The sequence below is a fragment of the Rhipicephalus microplus genome, unplaced genomic scaffold (genome assembly GCF_043290135.1).
Source record: "Rhipicephalus microplus isolate Deutch F79 unplaced genomic scaffold, USDA_Rmic scaffold_20, whole genome shotgun sequence".
NCBI classification, from domain to species: domain Eukaryota; kingdom Metazoa; phylum Arthropoda; class Arachnida; order Ixodida; family Ixodidae; genus Rhipicephalus; species Rhipicephalus microplus.
The window spans coordinates 6,194,202-6,217,638 of record NW_027464593.1 but is presented as its reverse complement, the minus strand read 5'-3'; the positions used below and the strand labels follow the sequence as shown (position 1 = coordinate 6,217,638).

The window sequence follows — 23,437 nt, the reverse complement described above, 5'->3', positions numbered from 1 at the left end:
GAAGAAAGCGCTGGTACAAATCTTGACGCCGCCCAAAGAGGGGACGGAGGCAGCCGCCTGCCAGCCAGCAAACACGGTGAGCTGGACGAGGATTGTGTCTCCATCTGCTCCCTTAATTGAGAATCCCGAATATCAGAAAATGGTTGCCGAGAATAAGCAGCTTGCTTTAGAAAACGAGAAACTTCGATGCCAGATTAAGGAGGAACGCCGGGAGTTCCACAAAATCATATCATCTTTAGAAACCAAACTTGAAGCCAGGCTTAACGCCTTAGAGGCGAACAACAACGCCACTCATGCTATCTCCAGGGCAACCGTAGCCCACTCTTTGGAGGGAGGAACGGCGAAAGTAGACATACCTCAGAGGTTTAGCGAGGAGGCCCACGTTAGCCAGTTACAGATGGGGGAACAGTTGCAGAGCTTGCGAAACTTAATGCGAGAACTCCAATCACAACAGCAACGAGCAGCGTCTGAACTCCGAGAGCAGATGATGCAGCAAATGCATCAAATGTTTTCGGAGTACAGGAAAGAGTTTGCAGCAGAAACGGAACAACAAAGACGATACGTTAATGACTCTGTTGTAGGCATTCAGCGTGCCATCAACAAGCGGGTCAGTGTTACCTCCGCGAGCAGTCCACTACCGAAGGACCGTCGAATCACGGAGAAAGCAGACACCCCCCAATAAAGGCAGTAGTCACCATGGCGCGAACTAATTCCACGCAAAACTCCGACCACCTAGAAATCTGGCAGTGGAATTGTCGCACGTTCCACAAACGAGCGGCGGCATTGCAGAATTACATCCATTCGGCACTAATCCCACCTGATGTAATATGCCTGCAAGAAGTTGGGAACCGTCCCGTCAAATTGCAGGGATATTACACATTATACGATCCAAAATACCCCCGCGTTGCAGCGCTGGTGAGTAACTTCATGACAGTTGCGCTAGACCATTACGATCAGACTGACATTAATCACCAAATTATCGATGTCTTCCCACAAAAACGAGGAAAAGTACGAACGAAAATTTTAAACATATACAGTCCTCCCAAAAACCGGAATGACGACTTCGGCCCACTCCTAAACGAGGCAGTTCGAGCCGTTGGCACCAGAGATCAATTAGTGGTGGTGGGCGACTTTAATGCTCCGAGCACCGCTTGGGGCTACGTCCGGGATTCACCCAAGGGAGTGTTATTAGAGAACACCACGTCTAAATTAGGTTTTACCCTTATCACTCTGCCAACAGCACCCACCAGGCTTGGTAATAGCATTAGCAGGGACACGTACCCTGATTTGACCTTCACCTTCAACATTAAAAATGCCACGTGGTCAAACCTCGATGAAAACCTTGGTAGTGACCATTATATTCTTAGCACCTCTATAGCATCACCAAAAGTTCGTCGTGTCGCTGGTGACGTTGTGATGACAGACTGGGTGACCTTTCGAAAGCGCCCTCTGCCGGAGCAAACGCCCTGTGATGTCAGTGGGTGGGTTGCTTTCATTCGAGAAACGCATGATGCCACCTCTAAGAAAATAGCGCGCACAGTTGAGGCGCCTGCGATAGACCGGCACCTATTGCACATGTGGGATAGTAGGCGACGCCTGATCAAGAGATGGAAAAAACAACGCCTCAACCGCTGCCTCTACAGGCGAATCGCTGCTCTGTCGGAGGAAGCGAATGAATACGCAACGAAACTTGCCACCGATGGTTGGGTGCAGTTTTGCGGTTCTCTCCGCGGTACACTAGGGACTAGCCAGACGTGGGCGATACTGAGGTCCATGCTGGAGCCGGACAAATCTAAGTCCTCCATGAACCGCATTCTTCAAAGAATAGTACACAGCTACCCCGGCACCGACGGAGAGTTGATCCAGGCGCTTAAAGACCGTTATATCGGTACTGATGTGGTTCCGCCATGTACATTAGAGTACATCGGCAGCGAGAATGCCACATTAGACGCCGCAATCACGAAAGAAGAGGTTTTCGCGGCAGCCCAGGCAGCCAATCGGAACTCTGCGCCGGGGTCGGATGGTATAACAAACGCTATGATAAGAAACCTCAGCACTGAGGTTCTTGAGCAGATAACGCAATTTCTTAACGACCACTGCTGGTCCCAAGGTCACGTTCCTCCGGAGTGGAAGGAAGCCAAAATAATAACTATACCAAAGCCCGGTAAAGCACCATCGCTCGGAGCCCTGCGGCCCATTTCGCTTACTTCGTGCATGGGCAAGCTCTACGAGCGAGTAGTACAGACACGGCTTCAAAATTACATTGAAAAAGAAAATCTGTTTCCCGCTACCATGATTGGTTTTCGCTCCGGACTCTCAACCCAGGATGCCTTCCTCCTTTTAAAAGAAGAGGTCATGAGTTGCGTACCCAGGGGAGGCGAACATTTGGTCTTGGCCCTCGACCTCAAAGGGGCCTTTGATAATGTTTCGCACGAGGCCATTCTCTCTGAACTCAACACAATCGGCTGCGGAAAGCGTACATTTAACTACATTAAATCCTTCCTCTCTGGGCGGACGGCAACTATTGGGATAGGCGACACGAGGTCGGTGCCGTTCTCGATGCCAAATAAAGGCACACCGCAAGGGGCAGTCATCTCCCCCTTGCTCTTTAACATAGCTATGCGCAGACTTGCCCACGAGCTCGAAGCAATCCCGCACCTTGGATATACATTGTATGCGGACGACATCACACTCTGGGCTACGAAGGGTTCACTGGCGCTGAAAGAGCAGACCCTCCAGGCTGCTGCGACAGCTGTGGCAGAGTTCGCAAGAAATAGTGGGCTGAGCTGTGCGCCTGAAAAAAAAATCTGAACTCATAAGAATACACAGTAAGTATTACAAAAGTAACGGTGCCATAAACTTACAGGTAGACGGCCATGCCATAGCCGAGGTTACTCAGGCCCGTATACTTGGCTTCTGGGTCCAAAGCAATGGCAAAGCCAGTCACACGATAACCACCTTAAAGACTACGGTTAAACAGATAGCTAGAATGATCCGTCGCATCACTTATCATAAAAAAGGCATGAAAGAAAAGGATACTCTCCGGCTTGTCCAGGCCTTAGTTTTGAGCAGAGTGACGTATGGCCTACCGTACCACTCACTCGACAGAAGTGAGGAGAGCCAGGTGGATGTGCTCATTAGAAGCGCTTTTAAGGCAGCACTTGGTCTACCCACCAGCACACCGACCGAGCGGCTCCTAGCTCTCGGTATACATAACACTTATGCTGAGCTCAGTGCCGCAGTCCTCATGTCTCAGAGGAATCGTCTAAGTGAAACTTCAGCAGGCAGGGCGATACTCACTAGAATAGGAATTTCGCCCCACCCACAGCACATTGATGAGGAGCTGGTCGACGTAGCCCAAGAGGTCCGCAGGCGAATCTCAATCGCACCGGTGCCCAAAAATATGCATCACGACTTTCACGCTGAGCGGCGTACTGCGAGGGTAAACTGGCTTCGAAAGCAATTCGGCTCAGCTTCAAATGTCGCGTACGTCGATGCGGCCAGTTTCGATTGGCAGAGACACATAATTACTGTTGTCGACAACAACATGACGCTGCTAACGAGTGCCTCCGTACGCACGACCTCGGCTACAAAGGCGGAGACGATGGCCATAGCCTTAGCCTTAAGGTTTCAGGAGCGTAGAGGGGAGCCATCAGTTATTTTATCCGACTCCCAGGAAGCCTGCCGGCTCTTTTTAAGGGGCCGCCTTCCAGCAATGGGGCTGAGGTTGCTAGGATCCAAACTCACTCACCACCATCGCTTGATCTGGTGCCCGGGACACGCAGGTCTCGAAGGCAATGAAAGGGCGGACGCTCTAGCTCGTGCGTTTTGTAACCGAGCGGAGAATCCATCTCTTTCATTGACCATGCCAATTTTACCTAGGGAGATTCTAGCTCACCAGCGCTTCACGCGTCAAAAATGTGGAACACCTCACAGATCCCTTAATGGGGAAGAGGCCACTGACCTTAGAAAAATTCAAACGGATGTATTTCCGCACCTACTGAAGTTACACGCGATACATCCAACTCTTTACCCGGCTGTATGTCCGTGGTGCGGCGGAAGACCGACTCTCTACCACATATCGTGGGGGTGCGATCGTAAACCAAGTGACATAACCAATTTTCTCGGCGAACCTTTAACACCTAGTATGGAGCAGTGGGAGGCACACCTCGCTAGCTCGGACCCAGGAGTGCAGCTCGCACTACTGGATCAAGTCCGGCGGGCGGCTAAGGCCAGTGGAGCCCTGGACGTAGGGCCCCAACCATAAAGGCTCTAAAACGCCCCTCTCCCTTTCCCCTTCAATAAAGTTTTACTCTCTTCGGGGAGGTGGGGTCTTTTTTTCCGTAGACGTCAATTAAGAGGTGACATGCTACTCACAACAACCTGCTCTTGGTTCTCTAAATACAGGTTGAGAAGCAGCTCCCTGTTGGGAGCTGCTTCTCACCTGCTTTTATAGCAGCCTCACTTCCCGTTCGCCAAGGGCAAATGAAAATGAGCTTTTCGCAACGGATGAAATAAAGCGATGACGTTCGTCTCACAAAAGCCTGCCTTTGGTTCCCAAAGTAAAGGTGGGAAGGAGAGCTCCGAACATAGCGTTCCACCGGCTTTTACCGCAGCTTCCCTCCCCCTCCCGTTGGTCAAGTGCAAATTAAAAGATTTTTCAAAATTGATGAAATAAAGGGATGACGTGTGTCTCACAACAGCATGTTTTTGGTTCCCGGAGTAAAGGTGGGAAGGAGCTCCCAACAGAGTGTTCCACGTGTGTGTGTGTGTGTGTGTGTGTGTGTGTGTGTGTGTGTGTGTGTGTGTGTGTGTGTGTGTGTGTGTGTGTGTGTGTGTGTGTGTGTGTGTGTGTGTGTGTGTGTGTGTGCGTGCGCTGTAAAAGTATCTCTATGATTCTGAACCAACTAGGCCCAAAAGAAGTTTTACTGAACTCCCTCCTCCTCCCATCGTTCAAGTTCAAATGACATAAAGCTTCGGAATGGATGAAATGAAGCGAGTAAGTGTTTCTAACAGCAGCCTGCCTTTATGCTCTGGGGCGTGGATTCGAACGTGGCGTTCCACCGAAGTTCCATCCGCTTTCACCCCCGCTATCTCCGTCTCCCACACATTGATCAAAAGTAACGGAAAAGAGGCGTCACAACATATAACATGAAGTGATGATGTTCTTCTAACAACGGCCTGTATTGGGCTCTCGGAGTAACTGTGGCAAGTACACGGTATTTGACCTCCATTACAGTAAGAAACCTGCTGACATCACTGGTCTGACCAAGTATAGGGTAGTCTCTGTTGCAGAGGTATTGGGCAGACTTTCTGCACCCTTCAGATGACTAAGGAAGCACTTCTCACCTTTCGCGAGCACGCTGATCTACCCTCATACGGGAGAACGGGACTGCGCGAGAAGGCGAGAACATATTCCTTCCTCTGCGTGGGCACACAACGCAAATTTCGGTTCATAGAAAGCAACCAGACCGACGCAAAGGAAACGGACCATCTTCTGCACGTGCGGTCTCAGGAACTTGCGTGGCTATAAATGTTCTCCCAGAGGAGTTAAAAAAACGGAAGCGTCCGCGAAGCCGTCCAATTGCATCGGCGCCAGTCTTTTAAGGCTATAAGAAGCTAATTCATCACCTGAGTAATTGGACCCATGACGACGGCGCCTGATGAGCGGTGAATATCGACGTTCTTTCATGTTCTCTCCTGGTGCGAACGGTTTCGAACCCCGTAGTCGTCACGCTCCGTGCGTGTGTCAGCCCATGCTAATTGCATGGGCGTGTGGATCACGTCCTATGGCCTGGCGGGACCCTATTTATTTAATGCGTTTCACAATTTTGTGCGCATGATCGCAAAAGAATGCAATCACGCAGCCGTACGTATATAGAAGCGCATACGACGTAACTGCGTAAAACACGGGACACCGCTGGTTTCCTCATGTTCGGTGGACACACAAACCTTTCGGTCATCCGCATTGTGTGCCATCATGTCGCAACAAGCTTCCCACAGAGTCCGAAAGACATAACGTATGACCATGTGGGACCCGTTCTGGAAGTATACTGTCATGCCATCATATCGATGTAATACGTTAGAGAACTGGCCCACTGAGATTGGAATTCCTCATTTTACCGGACTAACAGATCTTTTTGGAAGTTGCATGCCGTGCCTGGTTTTTTATTTAGTTTGTTAATATTTTCTAACCTTTCCGAAGGTGCCAACGTGCGTCATTATAGCTCCGCAGTAATCATGTTCATGTAAACTATAGAGATTTAAATAGTCGCATGTAACGACATCTCCGGCAGTACAACTTGCTGCGATGAGAGCCGTTCTACAATACATCTTACAAGAGCGAGCACTCAAATCGGTCATATACTTCGACTGAAAGGTAGCACATCACAGGTAGCAGTTTGCCCTGAGCAGGGAGGGCCCGTGGAAAACTCCCGCAAGACCGAACATCACACGTACTCCAGTGGTTGACATGGCAAACCGGTATTACTGCTAATCAATTCGCCGACAACGCAGCGCCCTCACCACATAAAGGAACTATAGAGTTCCCCTGCCTCTAACGAATGATGCGACAAGACAACATTATTTGCTTGTTCAGAATCTTCCATGCAAGTACGTTTCGTTCGTCTCCGAGCTTGAAAAGGTGTTGGGTACATAAACTTCATGCATCGCTGAAGCACATTATCACTTCATTTCATATGTCACGAAGCTTCCTTTCCTTTGCACTTTATCAATGTGTGGGGGAGGGAGATAGCGGTGTTGAAAGCGGGTGCAACTTACGGAGAACACTCAGGTCAACTTTCCAGCTTTTTTCTCATGGAAAATATCTCTCAATCGCCAGGGATGGCAAAGGGCAGTTTCGAGATGACAGTGTCGACACTTACAACGATGTATACTCTGTATATATAGTGCTATCGGGACACTATGGTGATTGAGCAGCCTGCCTGTGTCTAGTACGACAATGAGGGAAGAAAACAAGTGTCGCAGAGAGCGAGACGTCAGCCAGCTAACCTCATGAAGCATCGCGTCCTCATCTTCAGGACCAGTATGCACGTTGCCTCTTTGAAAAAAATGGGTCGCCTAAGGTTACTGGAGCTTCCGAGTACAGTACATAGTTCCAGGTAGTTCCTGGTCATGTCCTGATCTTGATGTAGTGGTCGCTGCCCATTCATTTCCCTCATACTGCACAATCAAAAAAAAAGGGGGGGGGAGCGAAGAAAAATTCGGCTCAATTCATCTTTTTATTCGAAACAAACGCCAACACAACAATGAGCAAACCCGCGAGAACTCCAAGCTGCAAGCGCGAAGATTAAGCAAATCCGTGTACTATTCCCATGGTGGCTGAACGATTATGGCGCCGCCAGAATTCACTCTAGTAAATATTGTAGGAAACTCAGTGGCTGATCCGTGCCACTGGAAGGCCAATGGCCTACGCCGTATATACCGTGTCGCGGTTGTCGGCGCTTTGCTGGCATCACTATAGAGTGGCAGATGCAGCCACAAGATTTAATGACGATACGAGGCGTTCCTTCTCACACGACCTTATGCTGATGAGTTGCATATGCAGACGATCCCTAAAAACGTGGGCACGTTGCGAAATACGACGCGACAACGCTGCCGACTTGCTTTAGCATTATTTTTCGCGAAGAATTTCCTATTTCAGAATAACACTCCCTGACGAAGCTCCTGCTAGTCCATCTACCGTTCGGCACGAGAGTTTCTCATGACAGAAACGTCCGACACGCACGAATGAGTCACGCACAAAGCTGCCTCTCCGATCTTGTGACCTGGTCACCGCTACATCGCCGAGGCAGCTGTCACTTTACCATACACCTCTCCGCCACTCGGCGAGCGTATACGAAACACGGCATCCTGATCCCCCAAGCGCGTGATAAACAAGAGGAAATTCTATTCCAATGGCTACCGGAACACAGCAGAAATTGCGGAAATGATAACGCAGATGGAACTAAGCGCTCGGTGCATAAGCAGGCACCGTTATTGCTTCAGAATCTGTACGTTGATCTCGAGCAGACAAAAATAAACAAGAAATACTATAAGCAGAAACTTCTTTGACTAGTTTGCCAGAGTGTACACAACTACTGTCCATTTAGAACCAGGTTTCAGAAACTCGTCCCTAAATTTTTTAAACCCTTACTCACGAATTATTGGACGTTAGTCGCACTTAATGCGAAGCAACCTAAGTGTCTGGCTTCAGGTTGGGCAAACATATGCGAATGACTTCACATTCCTTATACTAATATGTGGAGTTTAGGTATAAAAACCAGAATATTATGAGAGACGTCATAGTGCAGGGCTCCGGAAATTTCAACGCGATCACGTTAAAGCGTTCGTTTCGCAGAAATTCCGGCATCCGCGTTGTTGGTCATGTGTGGTTAAAAGGGTCTGAACGGCCATGTCTCCCGAGAGGCCTGCACCTAATAAACTTCGTTAGACATTATTAATAAAATTATGTCGCCTCACGACAGCCGAACCTTTAAGACTGTCCCTTATTGGCAGACTCCCCAGATTTATAAGATACGTTCGCTAGCTCACAATGGCTGTGTTTGCATTACACAATCCGTTACATCGAGCATCGACGGCAAACAGCACGCGCGGGCGTTCGCAGGTTATTACACATTTTGCTGGCGCTGAACAAGCAAGCACACAGAATATGGACCACCAATAAGCGGCGAAAAACCGAAACGTAACAGTGTCTCGTGTAATGCGTCTTCCATCACGTCTTCCATGGTCTAACGGGAGAAAAACAAATGGGGAGGGTGGTAAAACAGATTAGCTTGAACCATAAAATCATAAATAAGTTCATATTTCGGGTTATCTGCTCTCAAGAATTATTTTAGAGCTGAAACAATCATTATTATTATTATTATTATTATTATTATTATTATTATTATTATTATTATTATTATTATTATTATTATTATTATTATTATTATTTGTAGTATTAGTAGTAGTAGTAGTAGTAGTAGTAGTAGTAATGTAAACTGTTACGTAAATATTGATCAGACTACCACAACGCTAAATTTCGACTTGCAACGTCATTTATCGCACATGTCTAAGCAAATTATGATAAGATCAATGTCTTTATCCCTTCATTTTGAATGTCTGTAAGTTCTATAATCAAGTGGCACTTTCTAACACGTTAGCATGATTGGTTTAGGAGGGTATTACGATAGGCGACTTGGTGCTTAGATGAACAAAATATTTGTGGCACGAGCTGAGAATCTAGAATGAAAAAAGAAGCGAAAAGATGTGTATATGGACGCCAGGTATCCCTTCCAGTCTTCTCAGCGTATTTTTTTCTTATTCTCAGCTCTCGTCCCAGATATTACGTTATGCGAAATGGATCCAATTCCCTCTGTTAGACGTAACCTATAGGAATGGAGCAGAATGGTTGCTACCTTTATAGGCGAACAAGGGGGCTGGCTGCACCGTGGGCACTCCTAAACACACACACACACACACGCACACACACATGTACACACACACACACACACACACACACACACACACACACACACACACACACACACGTTGTGAACTGCGCGGGATTCTGTTGCAAACTGTCTTGCCAATGGAGCAACGGCCACGTTATTTATTCATTTTTATTTTATTTATTGTGTGTACAGATAAAGCTTGGAAACAAAAGATATTATGGTACAAATGTAGGCAACAAAACAAAGCAAGGTGGAGTTCGTCGCTTATAAGAATACAAACAAAACAAACGTATTGTTTGTGCTGTTGCTTATACTACTGCAGATACAAACACAGCACGTATACAAAACATTTTCTAAATAAATAAAAGTTGGCAAACTGAAATACATATTATGATGCAAGCCATACTGAAGGTTGGAACTTAATTAACCGATGTTAGCAGGAAATAAAGGCTGAGTAACTTCGGGGTTTCTCAAGTTATTTCATTTGATCACAGTGCTTGGAAAGAAGCAATAATTGAAACAATATTTTTTACGCGGAATTACGTAGCTGTTAGCTGATGCCTTGTGGCATACCTAGAAGGAACAGTAATTATGTAAGAAACGTTAATATTGTAAAGTTTGTTTATAAATAATGTTGTAATTGTTGTAAATGTTAATATTGTAACCTTTATTTTTCGGGCACTGGTAAACGTGTACAAGACCTGACCCCAAGAGGGTCAACCAAAGCCACTCGTATCCATAACGGTGGATGTCTGGCACCCATTCCTGAAAATTTTGGAACATGTAGCTGGCCGCATGCTCCTCAAAAGTTACCTGAACAAATTTTTGTCGGAATCACTGCTTTCGCTATGCAATGAACAAGAACTTGAAATGAGAGACCATATCCAAGCCTCACGTGTACGCGGACTTGCGTCCACTGGCTTCCAATTAATCACAACGATACATTGATTGATTGATGATTGATTAATATGTCGCGTTTAACGTCCCCAAACCACCATATGATTGTGAGAGGCGCCGTAGTGGAGGGCTCCGGAAATTTCGACCTCCTGTGGTTCTTTAACGTGCACCCAAATCTGAGCACACGGGCCTACAGCATTTTCGCCTCCTTTGAAAATGCAGCCGCCACAGCCGGGATTCGATCCCAACACCTGCGGGTCGGTTGCCGAGCATCTTAACCACTAGACCACCACGGTGGGGCTACAACGACACCTTAATGAGGTGAAAGAAAATATCAGAGAATATACACATATTTTTTTCATACTGCCGAGGGGCAGGGGCGCTGGCAAAATGAATAATATTGAATCGGAACTGCTGAAGTTTACGCTTCTAAAATGCGTTTTAATTCTAAAAAAGTGCCGCCATATCCACGAAGTGAATTATGATGAGTGGGCGAAGCTCCGGAGGTAAACCATGAATCCTCCGTAAATTTTACCCACTCTATTTATTACAATGCTCCCCCTAGCGTACGTCACTGCACTTAATCGAATGATTTCCTTCCGCCAATGACACGCACCATATGTGACATCATTCCTATTTTATAACATCTCGCATCTTGCATCATCAACTACAGGTACCGCCGTCTAGTTTATAAAATCTTGCGTCTTTTTATCCTCATCTACAAGTACCACCATCTAGTGAACACTGCAAAAACTAAACGAGAGGTGGCTACATACAGGGGACGCACAGCTCACGCCTTAAGGAGCTTCGCCCCTAAAAGCGATCCCGGCTGTGGCGGCTGCATTTCCGATGGAGGCGGAAATGTTGTAGGCCCGTGTGCTCAGATTTGGGTGCACGTTAAAGAACCCCAGGTGGTCGAAATTTCTGGAGCCCTCCACTACGGCGTCTCTCATGATCATATGGTGGTTTTGGGACGTTAAACCCCACATATCAATCAATTCTAAAAAGCGGCTTTATACCACTGGCTCCATATCACCCCAAAGAAAATCCTGGTACGGCCTATGACAGATAAGTCTTTACAGGAAAGACTTCAAAATTATTTTAGCCACTGCCCGTTTGTTCGTCATGACCTTTTCGTATTCAGATCACATTAAGAGCGTTTCTGCCTTAGCCCATTGCAATCTGCCAAGTTTTCGAGCGAGAGCAGAGTTAACAATAAATATTACGTAAGGTCAATCCATATCACAATGTTATCGATGTTGTAGTGGAACTATGCATCGTGTGACTGAGAAAACTGATACCTTTGTGCGAGAAAGTAGTATAGGGCGTGCATGTTATTCACGACCATTGTTAACTAGTGCACGTGCGAAAATACCATTGGAACACTGCATCAGTAATATTGCGTAGTTTGTCTTCTACTTCTGCCTTCATTGTGTTTGGCCCCTAAGATGTGGGTTGTTTTTGTAGATGCAATATCGGTCGAGTGGAACATGGGTCTTAAACTCACCTCGGCTAGCGAGCCCTGTTACGGTATTTAGTCCCGCAAAGCACGAGGCATTAGAGGATGGGGGGGGGGGGGGAGCAGTAGGGGCTAGAGTAAAGGTATACAGTAACTATAGTTGGGGCTATCGCTACACCGTTCCCCTCCCAATAAATTAAAATAAAACAAGCCTACCCCCCTCCCTTCAGTGTTTGCTGTCCACCTTCTATCAACGATTAGGACAAATCAGTTGAACCTCTGCGAGCACAAATTAAAATATTTACGCTGCAATATGGTTCCTGCGATGATAGTAACTAAAATAAAGCGTCTGTCTGGACTTCCCCTCCCTTCTCCTGTTATACTTCAGGTGACCGCTTCGCCCCAAAAACGACTGACTGAATCCGCCCCTAGAAAAAAGGGGTGGGTGGGTGGTAATCCAGATAACGTTGCAATTTATTTGATAGAAGGCATTCCGCGTTCTTCCATACTCCACAATTTGTGAAGGTGATTCAGCGTCACAGATCCAGAAACATATCGATGCCGATGTCCAGAAAGACTGAAGTCCGGACGCCAACTCTGAAATATAAAGTTCCGTGGTTATGTTTTAGCTCGTGGTAGCCGCATCGAGTTGCCTTGTGGAAGAAATGCTTGGGAAGGTCTTGGCAGCTCATGAAAAGAAAATGTGAGGGACGAAAACAGCCACGTGAGGGCCACGTATTCGAGACTACAAACTAAAAAAAAAGCACGTATTGGAGTTCTTCTACTGGTGCAATTCAAAACGGTCGTAGCATTGGGAGACAGCCGTCTGGTGATTGTTCTTCTTCGTTATCTTCGTGTGGGTTTTTGCTGTTTTTTTTCTATTATTATGAACCAACTCATCCAGAAAGCTGCGACAACGCGTTCCGTGGTTTCTAGATCACTGAACATAATCTGGTATGTAACCAACGGTGGCTCAAACATGTCTCGCGTTTCGAGCCGCTCTTTCACTGGCAGCGTGCCATTGTGGAGCCAAAAGAGAAAAAAAAGTTGCCCGTGCGGACAATAACATGTTTTTTTCCGCGCGTTTAGAGACATCGCTTCATGGTTCCGTTCGATGAATGATAAGCCGCGACACGAAACGGAAATCATAGAAGATAATCTCGAAGCAGTTCCCGGGACACATTGCAGACGTGTGCTCAATGAATGGCACCTGGGAAAATACTTAGAAAGAGGACACAGTAATTTGTTTATATAATCCTAGGTTTCATGTCCCAAAACACCGATATACGAGAGATGCCATATAGTGGAGGGCTCTGAAAATATTGACCCCCCAGTGCTCCTCAACCTGCACTCTCACCGCACAGTTCACTGGCCTCTACAGCATTTCGCCTCCACCTTTTCGCCGGACTCGAACCCGCGACTTTCAGGCCAGCAGCCGAGCTCCGTAACAACCGACGCATCGGGGCGGACAACAATGCAGTAAAAGTATCAGTGCAATCCATATGCACAGTGTGTCCCAACTATCAAGCAAAACAGCTTTTATAAAGGCAGAGGCTTTCTATTAGGAATCGCACATATGCTGAAATCAGCTCACGTAAAAAAAAGAGTGAGTCGGTGCACCATATAGAAAAAGCCCGGTACAGATACCGCATTGAATGGTACAGACAAAATAAACCTGGCACTGTTCCCGAGATAATAGCACCCAACAACACACTGAAAAGTGAGTATACTGTTTATCTCGGAAGTTTAAGAAACTCTGCCACATGTCTGTAAGGATACTTTAATTGATAACGAAATACGAAGGCAAAAGGAATCTTGGAACACATCACGTTGCTACAAACGTCTTTTCTTTTTTTGCTGTGTGTATGTACATACGCGTATGTGCACCAAAAATGTCGTTCTCAGTATGAGGAGCTCTAATATATATCTGTGATTCATTAAATGTTTCATTAAAAAATAGGAGGGCACTCCTCACTCCACGATGTGAGAAGTGCCCTCCTATAGCTTCAATCTCGGCGTTTTGCGCAGCCTTAACAGGATGTTCAAGTAGCTCGTTCATTCTCGCCTCATTGCCCATTATTACACTGTTACACGCACTGTTATACGCTGTTATACGATTCTCGCACTGTCATACGGCTGGCTAAAATTACGCAGTAGCGACAATAGCATTCACCGGAATCGCAACGAGAGAGACCGATTGCATTTCACCACGCGCGCTATATAGGTCACGAGGCGCGCTGACGTAACTTATCGGCATCGCGCCATCATTCCCTGCCCAAGTTGCAGTGCGCTCGTCGGAACAAGGAAATAGAAAGCCGGGATCTCAAGTTCACCGAAGTAGAAGGCAGCAATCACGCGATTTACTCCCACAAGGGCCGAGAAAGTCAAGAACGGAGGGGGGGGGGATCATTTGAAATGTCACCAAACGTTTCTATTTGTAAGAAGGCTTTCACACATCCCATACATGGGTTACTTCTGAAGCAGACTCGAGGTCAGATTCCGAAAAAAAAACATATCGATACTGATATACACAATTAGCTAAACTGGGCGCTGATTCATAAATACTAAGCTTTTTTTTCACGTTAATGTCTAAACTCGTACTGGTCGCACGAGGTGCCCCACGAAAAGGAACACATGCTTGACAGAAGTGCCATCTCCGTAGCTTACTCGATCAAACATAGCGCTAATAACTGCAATATGCGAGGAACTATGCGCGCACTGTTACGCATAGTCACAATGCTTTATTACACGCGAAGCCGAGGGCTGCATTCAAACGAACAGCGGGCCGTGCGTTTGAGGTTCCTGTTACAGAGGAAGGGCTTAAAGCGTACGACTAATTCCTGTCTCTTAACTCGTTCTTCACTGATTCGAGAAGTATTTGCGGAAATCTGTTTGTGATCCAATTAAATCCTACAGTGAGCTCATTGCATGATTAATTGCAAAAAGTGTCAGAGGACGTTGCAAACGCGCCCCTGCGTACGTTAAAAAGGTTCTTGCAATGCGCCCCCCCCCCTCCCCGAAATCCAGCGAACCACCGTTACCGAAGCCTGTTAAAACAGGGCACCTTTGCATTAGAATGACTGCGAACAATATTTCAACAGTTTTTTTTTTTTTTTGTAAAGAAGGTGCATCTGAATACATCAAGCTATAGTGAAGAACGTACACGTGCAAAACAAGAATTCAAGAAGACCCAGGAACACTTTTTCATCTTGGTCAGGAGACGCTATCGATCGCGGCTCATAGCGCGACATGTTTTTTGGAATGTAGAATTCATTCTCAAAATGAGCTTAAAATCATTTCCTTTTCTTTCTGTAAACTACGGCTGATTATCAAAGGACCATAACACGAAGGCAATGAAAACAACGTGCTGACCACAATTAAAAGTACATAAAAGCAAGGTGTTTCGGCCTCCGGGCGTCTTGTTCATGTTTCAGCCTTTTATGTGTTTTTATTGTAGTCAGCATGTCGTTTATATTGCCTTCGTGTCTGTTTCTAGACCAGACGGGTTTCCGTGGTGGTAGTAACAACTTTATTAATAACTCCGGCAAGTTCGTGGCCCGGGCCTAGGCCACCCCGGGTAGGACCAAAGACTCTTTCTCCTCGGCACCTCCCGGGCCTGCTGGATGGTTTGCTCCTGGAGGTTGGAGCTTCGCAGCGCAGCCGTCTACCGCGCCATCTGGGGAGACTGCATTTTCTTCTGCTAAAACTGCACATCCCCGAGAATGTGTTCCCGTCCGACTATAAGTTTAATGACCGGGTCATATACTCATGTTCATGGCCATTGGGTGATTTGATGATGATGAAAAACTTTATTACATCTATTGAGGAATGGGTGGAGTTCATAGTCCGCGAACCCATTGGCTTGCGCCCCGGAGCATCGTTGGCTGCATAGCTACGATGGCCGCCGCAAAAAGCTACCACGTGTCCCCTTACGTGCTCGCGATCACACTGAAAGTAAGCTGCACGTTCGAAAAAAAAAAAAGGTGTTTAATACCATGACGCACCCGTGAAGTAACTTCTTTTCCCCCGTGCCATCACACTCATCTTAGCTTCCAGCGCACTCGTCGGGACGAGAGAAGAGAGAAAGTAATTACAGCTAGTGTGCCACAAATCTCGGTAACTCTTTTCGCATTTGCCAGGTTTTAAAAATTCCCTTAGCGTTCGATTGGCTAATGAAAACATTTGATGGTCACTAGGAAAAATGTTGCAGGGCCCCTTGAATAATGCCGCGCGTATTGCATCCGGGCTACGCCACTCTCCGTGCAGCTCGACGGAGAGCGTGTGTTGTCAAACGACCGTTGCAGATGCGTTGCAAACGCGTGACCGTTAAGGCATGGAACACAACAGCTGTAGTCCGTCACACGTTCCTGGGAAACGATTGCCGTCCCAAAAGAAAGGGTACGTGATAGGTGCCGCTGGGATTGCGCGCGCTTACGGAATACGGAAACTAATTGAGAACGTATTTGTTTGTTTGTTTCTTTCTTTCTTTCTTTCTTTCTTTCTTTCTTTCTTTCTTTCTTTCTTTCTTTCTTTCTTTCTTTCTTTCTTTCTTTCTTTCTTTCTGTGCGTGTGCGTGCGTGTGTGTGCGTGCGTGTGCATGCGTGTGCGCGCGCGCGCGCGCGCGTGTGTGTGTGTGTGTGTGTGTGTGTGTGTGTGTGTGTGTGTGTGTGTGTGTGTGTGTGTGTGTTCGTTCGGCAGACACCGTGTGACAGTTCCGCATTCAATCAGTTGTACACGCGCCGAAATTTCGTGCCTGCTGCTGAGACAGAATTTTGTAATCCGCAGGAGACATCCGCGGATATTTATATACAAGCGTACTGCACTCCCGTTATTCAAGTGTCGCGCTAATCAGAGACGTGTTCTGCGCTTCTCTTTGTCTCCGCGTACATAAATCACTAGACCTTTACATGAGCGTGCCTGCCAACCAAAGCGTGCCTGCCAACCATGAGCGTGCCTGCCAACCAAATACAAAGAACGAAGTTTCAAATGCTACACATTCTTCACGCATTACGGTACAGCTCGTTCGAAAGAATGCGACTTTTCGGCCACATCCACCGGACGGTGCACGAAAGAGTGGGGTAAATAAAACACCAAGGACACAATGAGAGTCAAGCCCGGGTCCCCTAGGTGCCTACCGAGCATTCTACCACAGATCCATGCCGGTGCTTGGAACACCGTTGTAAACTGGCCTTAGGCCGGCTTGATGTGGGAAAAGTAATCGTGTTAATATGACTAATAAAGCGTTTGTCTCAGATGATTTATTACTCATATTAACGCAAGAGAACAACCGGGCGTCACACAATGCGAATTGCGTAACGAGTGGGTCGTCCAATGCTGCCACTCCATTACAAAAGATTCAGGCAAAATTATTCGTAGGCACCAGTTACAGCATAAAAAATTCGCACATAATTCTTTGCAAGTGTGTAGCGGGTACCAGACTTTTTCTAAGAATGATGAAGAATGGAATAGAGAATGCATCCCTTCTACACACAAAACAATATGATGACTAGTGGCGTAGTGGGCACCCTGCAAATGTGCTTGTAGCAGTTACCCAAACAGTTTGAAAAAGTAAGACGGCAATTCGGGCTAGTTGGTTGGGATTCATGATAAACTTGGTTTACGATGACTCTTCCCTGTGACGTTTAGCGGTTTGCGCGCCGGTCTGGTAGCCCCCCCCCCCCCTTTTTTTTTTTGCCCTACTGCTCTTCGTACCTTACTGTTATAGTAATTTACAAGCAGAAGACGCAATGACTTCTAGAAAGGTTCGAAACAAAATGATGATGCCAGACAACTGTGTGTACTGTGAAAACGGTTTCTTACGCATTCGCCCAAGATGACTCCATGGCGCGCAAACCATCTTCTTTCACTGCCACTTCTCCTCGGTCAATCGCAGTGATTTCCACTCCCAACAGCTTTCTGCACTTATCGTGGTTTTGCATTGTCACCACAATCGGCGCACTTCTGAGCAGACGACGATGTCTTGTGGACGTGACATAACACATTTTAATATAAATTTATTAATAAACATAGTGGTAATACTCACAGAATAAGCACGCTACGCTTTCTTGGCCAGTTCCCTATGGACTGGGTATGTGCCACATTTTCAAGGAAACAAACAAATATGTGTCATCACATAACTTCGTTCCTCGGTCATGCTGGATGACGTCATAGTCGCGTCGGGACGACGTCACAGACTATAGTGACTTATGACGTCACGATAACGTGATTGAGTGACGTCATCACGTGATTCCCTTTTTCGCACTAATTTAAAGGCATAATAAATCTTGACAACCCCCACCAAGCACGTAATCAAGTATGCTGTAGATGCTTGTGTTGTGCACTTTCTTGTCTTTTTTTTTGCGGTGATTGTGATGAGTATGTGCCAACTAGCCCAACTTGCGACTTCAGAGAAAGTTAATTTCCCTTTATTCACAAGCACACGCATGGCCATACGGTAGAGCATCCTCTTGCTACGCAAACGACCTGGGCTCGATCTCTTTCCTACCCAAACGACCAGGCTTTAATCCCCACTCTGATACACGATTTTATTATTATTAAAATATTTGAATCATTCTCGATTTTTTGGTCACGTATAAAATGGTGATATTGCGCTCCCAACCAACCACACCGACTCACGACGCTGGAATATCTGCGAAACGAGCTCTTTCATGCTGTCGCGTTAAAAAAAAAAAACACCCAGAGATCGAATGCCATCTCAACCCAGGTCCCCTCCGTGGCAGCGGTAAAGTGTGCACATAAATAGCTCCCCATTAGCATGCTGAAAAACGTGCGCTTCGTGGCCGAGTCGATTCGAGCTGCGGAGCGAGAGGTCATTCGACTTTCGGCGACAGAGTCTTTTCTTCTGTTTTTTTTTATTTGTCAACTATTGGTATATATATTTTACAACGTCATATTCATGAAGAAAATACGTCAGTGGAATCGTGGTGAACCCCTGCATGAAACAATTTCTTGTTAAAATTTGGCTGATCCCCCGTGTCTTGTCCATCAATGATATGCGACACATGCATCGAAAAGTCGGCTACGTGGAAATGTTAAAATGAGCCCAACGTTACGAGACGGATGGATGTGGTACTCGGTAAACATATACTTTACACGCATTTACGTATCTAGAAAACATAGAAGTGTGAAGAATGGTTGTTTAGAGTTGCGTAATGATTCCACAGCTAACTTGCCCTACCAGTATCAGCAGTGGTAGGCTGAAATGTTCCTGATTGTACACTATAGCCGTTGATGTTGGTTCCTCGAAGTGTTATACCAGATATATGTGCTTTGGCTTAAGGCAAGTGTTACGATGATGTGTAGCTGTGTACTCATTGATGGCTTACCAGGAACGTGCACTACACTGGCATCTACTGGTCACTACACTGCGTAACTGACATAAGATCAGCACTCACCTTAGAGCACAGATGTTAGCATTATCAATACGAAGTGCACTTTACGGTTGGACGACGTGCATATCACACCTAAATGTTGGCAGCATATTCTCCCGCGATCGAGTCAACCACAATTGCAGGCGCACCGGCCTTAAGCCTGCATAGTGTGTTTTTTAATAAGTTTCAAGATCTGGCTTGGCTTTGTGGTAGAATACACGATTGCCACGCTCAATGCTTGGTTTGTATTCCTTCTGAAATCTCAATTTTTTTATCAGTGCATTTGTCGGGTATACTCTGCCGATGTCAGTTTTTGTTGACGCTCTCACATTAAAGTTACTAATGTATGTCCTAGCCGTTCCGAGGTAGATATAAACTGTCAATCTCCTGTTGCACATACCTGAGTGCCGTGGACTGCGGTGCACAGGTATGTGCCCAATATATCTGAAGAAACCGGTTTGACGACGTACGCGACACCATTTTGACTTCATTCATGTCTTGACCAGACAGCCATATTCCTCAAGCTGTCTTACCCTCCTTACCAATTTCGGTATACACCAAGTCAAAGAGGCTATCACGAAAGCTCCCAGACCTTGGCGGCCAGATAGATAAATACGTAGACAGAAAAGCTCAAAGTGCGTGTAGTCTATTAAAGAATGCTTCGCATTTAATAACAGCCAGTTATAACGCAATGCTAATTGCGCAACAAATGTGTGTATTAATGCATCCCACTGCAAAGTGGTCAACCATAGTTATTCATCGTCACCAGACGTATGCAGTGCCAACAAAGTGCACACAATACCTTACCGATGTGTAGCGGGTACCTCGTTTATCCGAAGAAAGACAAATAATAATGCAGTGGGGGCTGTCCTGCTTTCCAAAAATTATAATCTGTATAAATGGCGTATAATGGACACCTTGCGAAAATTCTAAACACAGTTGGTTTTGCGACAACACGAACCAGCGCTCAAAATTCGCGTTAAGCATCATCGTAATCATTGTAGAATCTTGTCTCTTTTTTTGCGTCACTTTCTTTCAATGTCTTTGTCTATCTATATCTTTCTCTGTCTTTCCATGTTTTAGATGCAAAGCGGCTTTTGCTTGGCGCGGTGTTCGTCCCTCGGCGTGCGCTCTTCCACTGCGCACGAGCCAACCCTACCCCCCCCCCCCCTTCTCTCCTCGAGCTCACGCTGGGAAAGTGGTGGTGGTGGTAGTGGTTCGAAGATGTGAAAAGGCACCTAATTTCTGCAACCCGATCGGGAGCACAGCGCAGTGCCTGCAAGGTGGGAGGAGGTGGCAGAGTGCTGCCTCCGCTTCGCTTTTCCTCTCCCGTTTATCTTTCCGCCAGAGCTATGCGCTCTTATATAATGCTGCGCGCGTTCGCTCCGTGACATTCTTATATATATATATATATATATATATATATATATATATATATATATATATATATATATATATATATATATATATATATATATATATATATATATATATATATATATATATTAGACCCACCATTACCTCTGTCTGAAATCGCATCTGATAGCCTGCATCGCTCCCTGCTCAGATATACTCCTTTTTCGATTTTCGGCTTTTCTTTCTTTTTTTTTCAGCCCAAAATTACGTTTTGTTTGAAAAACCATTAGCCTTTTAGTTAAGATCCTGCCGCCCGGTTCTTGGCCGATCCCCCTTTGTGGGTGTGCGCCAGGGTATCAAGTATCATCATCATCATCATCATCATCATCATCATTATGGCAGCGCTGGGTCTTCACTTTGCGGCACACACACGGTAATACACGGAAATGGGAGGGGCGGCGGGTAACATAAGCAGCGCACAACATATACACAACTCCGCAAACAAACGAAAGATACACGGAAACATACAAATGAAGACACAAGTGAACACCAGCTCTGCTTCGCCTCCCACATGGTTCCTCCGTTCAGTGGGAGATGTCTTTATATTTATATTTTTCTCCTCTCTGTTTTTCTCTTTATTTAAATATTCGTTCTATCTCGTTATCTCTCTGTACTCGTTACTTTGCCCATCAGCGCTATTGCACCCCTCGCCGGACAAATCGGCTAATATGCTGTGGGGCGAAGCGGAAGATAACATAGAGGAAGATGAAGAAGTGGACGAAGAAAGCGCGCGTCCGTTTATGATGATGTAGTTTTGAGGTCACGCCGCATGATCCAACGCAAAGCTTATTAGTTCCGCTCTAAACTGTGAAGTGCGCAAGAGGTGGTTGATTCAGAAGACCTGCATTTACAAGGCGCACGGGCATAATTATTCATCGTTATCAGCAACATGTGGTATCAAACTAGAGTTGGACGATTTGCCTTACGGACTCGTAGTGCATTATTCACCTCTTCCCAAAAGGAATAATTACGGCATATATGGTGGGCCTTTCTCAACAGTACATAACGGAAACAGATTATTATGTTAGTATATTTTAATCTATTCATATTATTGGCACCGAACCAGTCATTATATCCGCCGTAAGTCCCATCTGATAGTCTGACCGCTTGCTCGCTCGATATTTTCATATATTACGTAAATACGTTTCTTTATTAAAATAAAGTTCCCATGGTTAATTGCGTTTAGATTAATAAGATTTTACCTTAAAACATCCTGCCGCCCGGTTATGGCCCATCACTTTTTCACTTTTTATGGCTGAGCGACATCACAAAGAGGAACAACAACAACATCATCATCATCATCGTCATCTTGATTAGCAGCAAGCTTTATAGGAGAGTTTGGAACAACCACTTTTATGTGCACAGATGTACTTTCTGCGGCACGGTACCCGATAAGCGAAGCTGGGCTAGCGATTGATAATGTGATGCGAACGGGGCCAGATTACGCCATCATGTTCCCCTCTTAACGAGGCTCAGGCATCCTTGAACTTTTTGCATTGCTTCCAATGAATACCGTCAAATACGTATCGCCAAAAGGTTGTCCTTCCTGCATCATAAACGGCAGCGATGAAACTATAGAGCACGTTCTCTGTCACTGCCCTCGTTACAGCGTGCAAAGACGGCAACTAGCTGCTGCGTTAGCTTGCCTTGACGAGAGACCCTTGTCAGAACAGCCAGTGCTTGAAAGGCGACATAATCTGCCTTCCCACAGAAAATCAGTGAAGGCCTTATTGAACTTTTTGCGTGGTAGTGGCCTATTGAATAGGCTATAGCACCCCAGCTCTTTTTTTTTTCTCTCTCTTTCGCGCGTCTACTTCGGTCCTCGCTTTCTTTCCCATCTTTATTCCCCATTCTCCCTTCCTTTAGAGCAGGGTAGCAAAGCAGATGCTCCAATTTCTGGTTAACCTGCCTGCCTTTCCTTCATTTTATTCTCTTTCTCTCTCAACAAATATATGCCATCTCATCAGCTCTTACTGGAGCCAGAGTCCTGTAATACGTAATAAGTCATTGTAACTTTAATAGATACACTTTAGCACTTCAATAAAGGGATACTGAACAAAATTTCTGCCGCAAAATTTTGAACCGAATTGAAAGATTGGGCTTTGAAATTGATAAAGGCAACTTTCACCACAGGCACGAACTACAGGAAAATAATGAATTTTATGCGTTTATTCACAAACTTCCACGTCTAGCGGCCACAGAGTGAACTACAGAAGGTGACGTCACAAATGCCCGAAACGGGCAAGCCAACAATGCCAGCCATTCCCGCGTCTCTCGACTCACTCATCTCCCCCTACTGTTCCCAGAACCAGTATGAACAGCAACGGCTGGAATAATGCTTTCGGCTGGGACAAATAATCAGCACTTTTGTGGAAGGGCGAGACTGGGATGAAAGGAGAGGTGGCGACTGAAAGAAAGGGGAGGACGGGAACACGTGAGTCTTGCAAGCGCCTCGGCGATTGTGACGTACTATCGAAGTTCGAACACGCGAGCGCGTGGCCAAGAGCTTCAAAATGCATACAACGTGATACGAGAATGGCGCTGCCAAAACTGAAGGGGAAAGGAGGGGCGTTCTTCCGCTGACTGTTGGCACTCCAACATTACCATACCCGAATCATCGTTGCTCTGAAACGACAGTTGATGGCGTGCCATCGGCCGCTAGCAATGATAACACGCAAATAAAATTCCCCGAAAACAAGCATCTGTATCAAAATGGTCTGCGAACACCATCTAGATGTAATATAAGTAGGCTGGTCATGCTTGCATGACCAGCCTGCTGGGTTTAAAGCCCTTAGTGGCTTTAGCTAAGTCAACTGGTT

General features: G+C 46.1%; 1 protein-coding gene across 3 annotated transcripts in view; it reads right to left on the bottom strand.

Annotated features, from left to right (window-relative positions):
- Positions 1-23,437, bottom strand: part of LOC119182678 (uncharacterized) — a 145,220-nt gene that overhangs the window by 79,319 nt on the left and 42,464 nt on the right. Inside the window, exon 1 of one of the 3 annotated variants that reach the window (XM_075883711.1) lies at positions 7,012-7,031. The exons of the other annotated variants lie outside the window; for them this stretch is intronic. The gene's annotated coding sequence lies outside the window, so the exon portion shown is untranslated. Of the gene's footprint in view, positions 1-7,011; positions 7,032-23,437 lie in introns of those variants that run through there. 3 annotated transcript variants of the gene reach the window in all.